The sequence below is a fragment of the Pinus tabuliformis genome, chromosome 1_2 (assembly GCF_031772625.1).
Source record: "Pinus tabuliformis cultivar Carrire ecotype Pingquan chromosome 1_2, CPIR1, whole genome shotgun sequence".
NCBI lineage: Eukaryota > Viridiplantae > Streptophyta > Pinopsida > Pinales > Pinaceae > Pinus > Pinus tabuliformis.
Genome location: NC_142298.1, coordinates 932,059,826 through 932,069,551, shown reverse-complemented (window position 1 = coordinate 932,069,551; position 9,726 = coordinate 932,059,826).

The following is a 9,726-nucleotide window of genomic DNA, read 5'->3' as shown; positions in this document are numbered from 1 at the left end:
ATTTGTGATATGGTTTCTGTGGAAAGAACGAAACCGAAGAATTTTTGTAGATAAGGCCAATAATCCAGAAAGGATATGGAAAGGAATTCAAAAGGAAATTAGAGAAACTGTGTTAGCCGAAACCTGGGAAGAGGAAGATTGGAAGGTGAATCCGAAAGAAGAAAGAATCTTAAAAAAACTAAACATGGTTTTTGGCATGGTATATCCTAGAAAGGAAATGCAGCAATGAGCTCAAACCTAGAGCCCAGATCAGTTCAGATACCACGGGGAAAATTTCATTAAGTTGAATTTTGACAGGGCTTCCAAAGGGAACCCAGGACCAGCAGGCTTTGGGGGCATCTTTAGGGACAGTGAGAAACGCACAAGATGGGTATATGCAGAAGGGGGAGGAGAAATGACCAACAATGAAGCAGAATTGTGGGCCGTCTATCAAGGTTTAAGGATAGCAGTAAGGAATGGCTGCACAAATCAGGAAATAGAAGGTGATTCCTAGATAGTTGTGGAAATGTTATGTAAACTCAATAATGGGAAAGAATGGGAGAAAGTAGCCAGAAGCTGGAGGACGGTGGGGATTGTCCAAGACCTGGTGGAATTATTAAAGAGAATAGACTACAAAATCATCAATCACGTCATGAGAAAAGGAAACAAGGCTGCAGACTACCTTGCAAACTGGGGGAGTAAAGAACAGGAGGATAAGATCGACAATAGCTGGCCAACGATAAGGAATAAACTAGGATGGGATGAACTCACCACTATAATCACTCAAGACCATAATGAATCCGCAAATTAATAAAAGAGGCACCCAGAGACCCCCGATCGGGGTGATATCAGCCGCGATCAGTGCAATTAATACGGATCAGGTAAGAGTGGGTGACGAGGCAGAAGACAGTCAGGTAATGATGAAGGAGGACAGAAGGATTACCAGCACAGGTATCATATCGAGAAGGGACGGCGCCAAGGCAATGAGGAAAGAAACCGGTGGAGGTAATGCGGCAGAGCTCGGACGTGGGAATGACCGCACAGGTGAAGTACGAAAGGAGGTGGGAGGTGATGAAATAGGCAGGTGGCAGGGAAAGCGAACGACGAGAGACGAGGAGAACCGTCAGAGGAGACATCATAAAGGAAGGCGAGATAAGCAGAGGAGAACGTTAAACAAAGGTGCCAAGGATCAGCGAAGAGACAGAGCAGTGAAAGCTCTGAGCAGGGTAATAGCAAGGCAGGGAAGGCGGAGAAGACAAGCGGACAACACCGGTAAGAGTTATCGAATGGTGACAAGGAGGAGAACGAGGAGCGATGAGGGCGAAGACAGCAGAGAATGGAGAAGCCAGGGAAAGAAGGGGAAAGAAATTGAAGAAGGAAAAGCGGCAGAGGAGTACCAGATGATCCAAGACGACACAGAAGAAGAAATAGAAATGTTCGACTCGGACCAGGATAGAAAGGAACAACCGCGCACGAAGATATGGAAGAATGCGGGGTCAGCAAGGGATAAAAGACAGGAGAACAGGGAGCAGGAAGACAGGAGTAACAAATGGCGAGAGGAGAGAGGGGAATTCGGGAGCACCTCAGGCACGAAGAGTCGGGGAGGCAGGGGAAATTACAGGAGCAGAGGAAGAGCAGGACGGGGACGGGGGCATCGAAGCAGAGGAAGAGGAGGACCGGCAGGGAGTCGGGCAGAGAATGAACCTACACCAGCAAGAAAATACAGGAAAACATTAAAGAAGAGAATTCAGTTCACGGAGGAAGCTTACTGTGAGAACACCAATAAAGATATCAGAAGGATAATCCAGCATCTGGAGGAAGAGGCAACACAGGGGCAATCAGGGTCTGAAATGGAAGACTGGGAATACCTCCTCCCAGATCCAGGGAATACGAGAGGCCGCATGACTCTGTATAAACAGGCCTTGCATGTTTACTGGGTCATGAAAAGGCTGCTGGCGAAGGCGATGGAGCAAGTGGCCATGGAGATGGCTGAGCTGTCACAGGGAATCCCAAACTTGAAGAAAGAATTGCAAAACATGCAGGTCACTTTGATAATGCAGGATAAAAAACTGGAGGAGATTCAGCAGCTGATCAAGGAAACCAACCCGGGCATAAAGAAGGAAGAGGAGCAGCAGGAAGCCATGGCGGACTAATGCTGAAAGATATGTAGACTGTCTGAAGTTTTTTTGTTGTGAAAATGGTTGATTAGTCTAGCTTCTATTTTTAGTTAAGAATGCAAACAAGAGACAGTAGTAATCTTTTTGAATGTATAGTTTACATAGCATGGACAAGAAGAATTAGTATCTTTTGTTTCTGGATGGCTGTAAAAAAATTAAGGTGGCCAACAGACCCAGTTTCCCCTCGGGGCGGGTTGAGGCCACCATGAAAATGTAATGGTTTCAACTCGAAGTAATGGAAAATGAATGGTACCTCCTTAGTTTACAAAAAAAAAATATGAACTACATCATTATTCCAATTTCCTCCAACAACACTAATAATGATTAGTGCCTTCTGATTGATTATAAATTTCAAAACTTTTTTATCTCCCTGTAGTTCATCAATATTTTGTATAGCTTGTTTCTTTTCCACTAATTTTAATTTTCCAAAATCTTTAAACCAGAGAACTAACTGTTTGGAAAGCTCTTCTTTATCTGCAAACTTGTTTCCTCCCATGGTCTCATAACAAAATACTTGTGCAAATGGGTTTGGGGAGATGCTTTCTCTTAGTCTTATGTTCTGATAATCCTAGGGTGATGAATACATTCTTAAAAACTATAATGTCCTCTGGATACATTGATAAGTCCTGACTGATGGCTTTTTTCTGCAAAATCCTTCTTTAATTTCCCAATCAGCAAAATTTTCAAAAATCTCATATTGGGGAAACGTATCAGTAGATGCATAATTTTCATCAAATCTCTGCAAAAATGTTGCTTCAAGTTCTTCAAAAATATCTGGAATCCTGAGAGACCAAAGATATCTCTCAATTTCTTCTTTCATCTGTATAGATTCCAAATCTAACATTTGTGCTCCAGTGTATATACTTAAGGCAAAATCTATTCCTCCTATCAACTGATAGTAGTTCAGAACTTTAAGGATCCAAATCATCTTCTCTGTAAATTGGCATGACCATAAATAGGATAAGCTTTTGAAATAGATTTTAACCTTCATACTAGGCAAAGGATATACCTTTACCAAATAAGCATCAAGACCTAATGTTATGCCAACATTTTTTGACTACCATGCTTGGCACTTCTGGATCCATTGATTTCTTCTTAGTATTAGTCCCACAATCTTTTTTATTTCTTCATTCACTGGTTTAACATGACCTTATAAGCCTCTGAATCTATGTACAAATGTACTAAAATCATCATCTTGAGGTTCTTTCCCTTGGTATAGTAAAAAATGCTTTATTCATATCTCTTGTTAAGGAATCAGCTAAAAAGTTTGAATTCCTGGAACCCATTCAATGTCAAAATCAAACTGTTGAAACCATATCTGCCGTGAAAGCAACCTTCCTTGAGCAAGCTGTCTTGAAATTTTAGCAGATAGAAAAAATTTGAAATTCATTGAATTTTTCCGAATCATAACTTTCACTGGTGCTAGATACAATTCAAAATGCTAAATCCCATTGAAAATATCTAAGGTTTCCTTTTCTACAATGAAATAATTCTTTTGATGTGAGGAGAACTCACTAGATACATATGCACATAATTTTTCTTCTTCATTCTCCCTCTTTTCAAAAATAACTGCCCCCAAAAACTATCAGAAGCGTCTATTTGTAATATCAGAAGACCATCACGTGGTGGTTGTAACTTTGGTAGCTGTTGACATTCTGATTTAAGTCCTTTGACAACTACAGTAGCTTCTGTAGACCATCCTCCTTTTAAATGCTGCCTGATAGGTGCCGTTTTTTCAAATAGTCGGGGAATATATCTGTGAATATAATTTAAGACTCCCAAAAACCTTTGAATAGTTTTTGTGTCTTTTAGCTCATCAGGAAACTGAGACAGTTTAGTTAAGACATGGGGTTGAATTTGAATTTGTCCATTTAGGACATTGATCCCAAAAAAATCTATACTATCTTAGAAAAAAACCATTTTCTTTTCACATAACACTATACCATGATTTTGGACTTCATTCAGGAAGATTTCCAAATGTTTTAAATGTGTTTCTAAATCAAGGCTATGTACAAGTATATCATCTATATATGTAACTATGAAATCATATTTACCAAAAATATAGTCCATTCTCCATTGGAAGAATGCAGACGCATTTTTAAGTCCAAATGGTACCACCTTCCATTGATAAAAACCAGCTGGGCAAGTGAAGGCAGTCTTATGTCTATCTTCTTCTTGAATTTGGATCTGATAGTATCCAGACTTCATATCAAACTTGCTGAATACTTTGTTGTTTTGAATCTTCTACATAATTGTCTCTGGCCTGGGAAAAGGATAATGGAAACTTTTAGTAATAGCATTCAAAGGTTTATAATTTATTACCATTCTGGCCTTTCCTCTGACAATTTCTGAGTGATTTCTGACCAGAAACGTTGAACAAGAGTAGTGAGAATTACTTGGCTCAATAAGATTCAAATTCAACAATTCTTTTATTTGGCTTCTAACTTCTTGTTCATCAGTGGGGTGCAAGGGATAAGTTTTCCTTTTACTCCATTATCATGTAGAGTAACTATCTCTTGCTTAGGACTCTCTACTTCCCAAAATTGTTGGGGATTGTTTGAACAGCTTTTTAACAATCTTTCATAAATTGATTTCTGTTCATCAGACCAATTCATCTCAGTGCATGCCTTCTGTTTGTTTTTAGACTCTATTCTTTCTTCATATATTTGCAAGACTTCTTGCCAATTGTTAGAGTCGTTTTTTGGTCTTCTTGCTCCTACTCTTTTCTGGCTATTTTCTCTTCGAGCTTCAGAATTTTCTATTAGCAATCTTGGAACAGAAATAGCCTTTTTCTTTAAATTTATAATCAGCTTGTCTTGGCTGATTGTCACTGGGAGCACTGAATTAATGAAAGGCATTCCTAGCATTAAATTTGAAGATGGGTCATAATGCTGAATAGCTGAGATTTTTATGATATTCCCCCCAACTTTTAAAGGAATTTTATCAACATAATGAGTTAACTGAACAGAAGCCCTATGGTTTCAGAAACAAGAATATTTTGAAGCAGTTTCCAGAGAGTTTTGAATAAAGATGGTCTAGCCAAATTATTTGAGCCGCCAGTATCAATAAAGGCATCCACATTAAACCATTCACATTTGACTTGAAATTCGATTGGAATGTAGATTAGGCTATTTGTTTTGACAATCTTTTTTAACAAATTTTGTTCTTCAACTCTATTAAACTCTGGAAGAACTAGGGCTATGGAAGCAGCAGTATTCTTTTGATATGGACAAAAAGAACTGAAAGTTGGAGACAAAAGTGTTGGCTGCTTACCTTTCTCTTTTATAATATGCTGTGAAAACTCTGAGGCGGTCTCATCTTGCAAGCTATCTGAAGTTTCTTCTGTGATTTCTATATCACTTTCTTCATATTCTTCACTGTAATGTAATTCTTCTGAAAAATCTTCATCATCAGAACAATATTTACAAATATTCATTTTTTGTACACAATCTACATCTGTTTCTGTATCTGAAGCCTCTGTTAAAATATATACATCAGAAACACCGTCTCCAGAATCAACAATAGACCAATCGTCTTTGAATTCCTCAATTTCAAAACAGGCTTTCAGCTTATTGGAGGAAGTATTAGGACACTTTCTAGCAAAATGGCCTTCTTGTTTACAAATGAAACAACAGTTTTTATTTCTTGGTCTATTTCTTTTCTTCAAAAATTTTAAATTTTTAAATGGATTCTTGGGATTAGAAATTCTCTTGGGTTTCAATTTTCCATATCTTCTAGTTTTCTTCTTCTTTTTAAATGGTGTCCATGGTAACACCGCTTGGCAGACATCTGAACTAGGTGTAATATCATGTGCCTTTTTCTGCCAACATAAATATTTAACTTTTTCAGTGCACCTAAACAGAAGATCAACCCAATAAATTTGATCTATCTTTTTAGTCTGTACATCTAGATCTTTCATTATGAGATCTCCTAGATTCCCTGGAAGCTTAGAAAGGAATGAAATTTTTTGAGCGGTGTCATTGGATAAATTGGATTTAAATACTTTGGCCATGAAATCTTTTCCGAATTGATCAAGATATTTCAAATCTTTTAATTCCATTCAGCTTAAGTCTGTTATCAGTTGTTTTTTCTCATCTACAGGTTTTGGAACGAACTGAGTTTTTAACAAAAGTTCTAATGTTGCCAATCGTGCTTCCATGACTACTCTGCGTTCCTCATCGGATGGTCCCATCCACCAATCATATACAATTTCGGTCATTCTTTTCTCAGCAAGGACCATGATGGAAACATTATCCAGTTTTGTTGTAACCTACATTTGATACAGGGCACCGATCCATATTCTAATGCATTCTCCTAGATTTGATGGATTATCCAAATCTAACACATACCCACTTGCATTTGCAGCATATAAATCTTCTTCTATTCTAGGATATTTGGACACTTCTTTGAACACATGCACTTTATTTTGATTATTTATTGAAGGTGAAATGAAAGAAGGGAACTTTGAAGCGGCTCGGTCAAGAGTCATTACTTCTTTCTTTGAAGAGAATGGTTTTTCTTGTTTATAGATTTCTTCTTTGACTTTAGCAAGTTTTCCAACAACTTTTGAACTAGACTCTTCTGCACTTGTTGTAGTAATTGATTCTTCAGTTTCTTCTTCTTCTTCCTTATCCCAATTGTTGGGAGCACTCATATCTACTCTAAACTTGGGGATTTCTTTGGCTTTCTTCTTTTGTCTCGTTCTTCCTTTTTCTTATTTTTCTGTTCTCTCAGTTTGTTGTTCATCATATAACAATTTGAGATTTGCATTTATCAAATCTGCTTGCTGACCTAAATCATCTGATACATCTTTAGCATGTGCACACCATGTTATTAGGTAATTTCCTATCTGATAAACTTGTTCAAGATCAGTAGGATTTTGAGAATTATGTTCTAGAAGAGGTTCACAATCGACTCTAGTGGGTGGTTGTTTTGATTGAGATGAAGAAGTACAAAACTTAGTTTTTGGTGGCCACTTCCCCCTTTGACATATCAATGGTTTGCATACTGAAATTATTCTACTGGTGTAAAATGAGACATGGATGTTTGAAACAATTTATTTACAGCAAAAAATGGTTTTTCTTCTGGTATATACAACTGATCAGAAGGGATCGAGACACTAGTTTCTTAAGCAGGATGACTATATACATTTCTGGAAAAAGATTTGTGACTGCTTATAGATGGTTGATCTAACTCAGAAATGGCTGGTAAGACATATTTTTGTGGCATAAAGATTGAGCGAGGTATTGATGACTTGTCAGACAAGATATGAACTCGACCATCACTTACAAACATTCTTTTTGTTTTTTATTTTGGGTTGTCTGAGTTTGCCAATTACTTATACTGAATGTACCAGTCATTTGGAAGGGCTTCTTTATCATAAGAGGCACCCTCAATCTGTGAATTGCTAACTCCTATAGTCACACAATCCTCAAGTACTGGTTGTTTTAACTTTGGATGAACTGTATTGGTACGTTGAAATGATGTTTGGACTAATATAGACAAGAACTCGCTATCCTCCACCATTTCAACACCTTGAACTCCAACCAGGACTTTCCAACAATCTTTAAGATGAGTATCAGATAAAATGATGGCATAATTTGGATATATTGTACCATACTGACAACCAGAGGATAAATTTCCCATTATAGTGCCGATGCGGGCATGGTCATAATTATTGTGCCTAGTGTCAAATACTTCTGATATGCATGGCGTATTTAAACCATGGTGGAACAATGGAGCTAAACCAATCCTTATCCCTCCAAAATGAAGATAAGAAAACTTCTTTTCTTGAACATATTTTTTGAATTTTTTAATTTCATCTTCAGAAAATAAATTCAGACCGACTATTTGTACAGATGGTCCAGAAATCTTGATCTTTAATTCTACTTCTTTTAACAAACTCTTTTTAGAGATACTAAAGATAGATGGAACCTGATAAATTTCTTTTGAGATCATAATTGGCAGGTTCCAGGTTTAAGGGTCTTCTTTTTTCTCATGTTCAGAACATTCAATTTCGATAGATCTAGAGGTGACTTCAGAAATAGTACGTCTATCTATACCAGAGAATGATCTCAAGAGGTTTGACATTTTATAAACTAAACTAGAGATCAACTGAAGCAGATTTTATCTAATAAGAAATTGTAGAACAAAAGCTTTTCGAAGGCTTCCTAGCTGGCTTCAGACTCTGTAATTAGCTTGTAAAGTTTAACAGGACTTTAACGGGGCTCTGTAAAGAAATTCAGAGATAGTCTTTGGTATCAGAGCCCTGTTAAAGTCCTGTTAAACTTTACAAGCTATAGACAGAGTCTGAAGCCAGCCAAGAAGCCTTCGAAAATCTTTTGTTCTACAATTTATTATTAGATAAAAGCTACTTCAGTCGATCTCTGGTTTAGTTTGTAAAATGTCAAACCTCTTGAGATCATTCTCTAGTATAGATAGACATACTATTTCTGAAGTCGACTCTAGATCTATCGAAACTGAATGTTTTGAACATGAGAAAATAGAAGACCCTGAAACCTGGAACCTGCCAATTCTGAGCTCAAAAGAAATTTATCAGGTTCCATCTATCTTTAGTATCTCTAAAAAGAGTTTGTTAAAAGAAGTAGAATTAAAGATCAAGCTTTCAGGACCATCTATACAAATAGTCAGTTTCAATTTATTTTATGAAGATGAAATTAAAAAATTCAAAAAATATATTCAAGAAAAGAAGTTTTCTTATCATCACTTTGGCGGGATAAGGATTATTTTAGCTCCATTGTTCCATCACGGTTTAAATACACCATGCATATCAAAAGTATTTGACACCAGGCACAACAATTATGACCATGCCCGCATCGGCACTATAATGGGAAATTTATCCTATGGTTTTTAGTATGGTACAATATATCCAAATTATGCCATCAGTTTATCTGATACTCATCTTAAACACTATTGGAAAATCTTGGTTGGAGTTCAAGGTCTTGAAATGGTGGAGGATAGTGAGTTCTTGTCTGTATTAGTCCAAACATCATTTCAGCTTACCAATACAGTTCATCCAAAGTTACAACCAATACTTAAGGATTGTGTGACTGTAGGAGTTAGCAATGCACAAGTTGAGGGTGTATCTTATGATAAAGCAACCCTTCCAAATGACTGGTACATTTAGTATAAATCATTGGCAAACTCAGACAACCCAAAAGAAAAAACAAAAAGAATGTTTGTAGGTGATGGCCAAGTTCATATCTTGTCTGACAAGTCATCAATAGCTCGCCCAATCTTTATGCCACAAAAACATGTCTTGCCAGCCATTTCTGAGTTAGATCAACCATCTACAAGCAGTCACAAATATTTTTATAGAAATGTATATAGTCATCCTGCTCAAGAAACCAATGTCTCAATCCCTTTTGATCAGTTGTATATACCAGAAGAAAAACCGTTTTTTGCTGTAAATAAAATGTTTCGAACATTCATGTCTCATTTTCCACCAGTAGAAGAATTTCAATATGAAAACCATCGATATGTCAAAGGGGGTGTTAGCCTCCTGCTATAGCAGGTTAATCATCTTTCATGATCGACATTTTTACATGCC